The sequence below is a fragment of the Mytilus trossulus genome, chromosome 10 (genome assembly GCF_036588685.1).
Source record: "Mytilus trossulus isolate FHL-02 chromosome 10, PNRI_Mtr1.1.1.hap1, whole genome shotgun sequence".
In the NCBI taxonomy this organism is placed as follows: domain Eukaryota; kingdom Metazoa; phylum Mollusca; class Bivalvia; order Mytilida; family Mytilidae; genus Mytilus; species Mytilus trossulus.
This window is the reverse complement of record NC_086382.1, coordinates 43057792-43060044: the sequence shown is the minus strand read 5'-3', so window position 1 is coordinate 43060044 and position 2253 is coordinate 43057792.

The window sequence follows — 2253 nt, the reverse complement described above, 5'->3', positions numbered from 1 at the left end:
TTCTGTTCTAAAAATTCTTACCCTGCATTTTCTATCTGTGACGAGACAGCATCTCACCGATAAAAGAAAATGTTTGAAAGAACTATGCACTCGGCTACCTTTTTTTCTTCAATTCGTTTTTTAAAACATCTTAATTGGTTTCTTCAATTTAAATAATAGAATACAAGATTATATATCAAACTGGATAAAGTGAGAAACAAGTTATTTTTATTAGTAAAAATTACTTCTTCATTGCTTATTTTAGAGTTCGAACCCAACACGTGGTAGCTTGGTTCGACTCCAATATTAATCGACTAGGATTAACACAGTTTCCTTGTCTAAGGTCAGTGGTTCTCTTCGGTTGACACAGCTTTCTACATTGAAAAAAGCAGGAGGCTATGCAAAATAAGATTTGAAGTGGCATTAAAGACCAACAATAAATACATCAATCGTTGTATTGTACACGTTTCACACACAGATCGATTATAGTTTTGTCAAACACGAATCTTTTTGAAATTGAATCTGATACCTGGTAGTAGCAACTTTTCCCGCTTCGTTCAACGATTAAACCGGGTAACAATGTAATATGTGCCACTGGACATGTTATATCTTAATTTCAAATGGTCGTGAAAGCAAAATACATTTGAAATCGCACGCATTTTAAATTTTTGCAACTTACAAAAAACGTTATTATTATTTTACAATAATTATAGATATGATTATATATCAGTGCTTATGCTTTCTATTTACTATTTCCTGGACAAAAATACCACGTAGTAGGATATTGACATGTGACTTTTAAGCACGGTCATCATGTAACTTACGGTATTCTGACCATTCTCTTTTGTTTTCTTTTATGGGTCACTGTCCAATTAATAACTGTGACAGTTTCGAAATACCCAGGATTTTATACCCAGGGAATAGATAACCTAACTTTGCCTTTTTATTTTTTGTTTAATTCAAGATCTAGAGTTACTGGTGATTCTTTGTAGATTTGACTTGCGTCTAGTGTCAAACATTTTAATCCTGGTATCGTTTTATATCTACATACCTTTTTATATAAATTGTTTCATTTGGGAGTATGTTCAGGTATTCATGAAATTTCATAAATAAGATATTCTTCAAAACCAAGTTTCTCTATAATAGAATATTTGAATTGATTTGAGTAAAATTAGGAAATTTTTAAAATGTTATATGTTTTATATGACTAAAAATAAGTCTCTAGATTCTATGTAAGAGGGCACAATGAAGCTGTGTGTTACTCTGAAGAAAAGTTTACGAACCCTTCTTAAAAGTTGCATGCCACATGATTGCACTGCAAATGGAATTTGGACTTTAGATTTATCCATACAACATCTACTATGAGTTCATACAGCTTCAATAGTTAGTTATTAAATCAAATTATAAAGCAAACTGAGTGGTTAAACATATATTGCTTTTGATTTGTGCAATTTCCATTAGAAATCTGGTTTGTACAAACTGTGATTTGCAAAAGAGCAATGAAAAAATATGTATACTCCCTGGTTATTAATAAAAAAAAATTAAAATGTATAGTCAGTAGCAGTTACTGTACGTATACACTTTTATAGTCACAACTATCCAGCTAAGCTTTCAACTGACTTGAGCCAGAATGTACACACAATTTCACAGTTTTCATAAAGGTAGTTTAACATTCATCATTACAGTCAAATATTTCAGCGATCTTAGGTTCACGTACTGCTTTTTTTAAAGAACAACTTGAGTTTTTTTTAGTTTGCAAACAATCCCTTAAATTTCGACACTTTGTGTGTCATAGGGTCATGATGCCCTATGACTAGTTTATCATATTAACAACGAATGATATATTTCTTTCGAATTAACCATTTAAATTACGTTTAAAAATGCTGTTAGATATACTTTTCAACATGTTTCCGGGCTAGATAATCTTAAAAGCTTTGTTAAAATAACAATAATTATAATATGGATATAATGCTAATGTCAATTATAACTAAACAAACCAACGCCTTAACTAATCAGTATACAGGCGCCGCTAGAATGTTGCTACACAAAAATGGAATTTTCTTAATGGGAAAACTTGAAATCATCAGTTCGACTAGTAATTTGACGCGAACTTAAGTTCTCAATCAACCTTCAAGTGTCAATATCTCGATCTAAGTAAAAATACGAGGCAGAATCTATTTCCAATTCAATCAGGTAGACGCAGGGTAAAAAGTAGCCAATTTGCCAATTATTAAGTGTAGATTTAGCGGATACTAAAATTTAAGGATAAAGCCT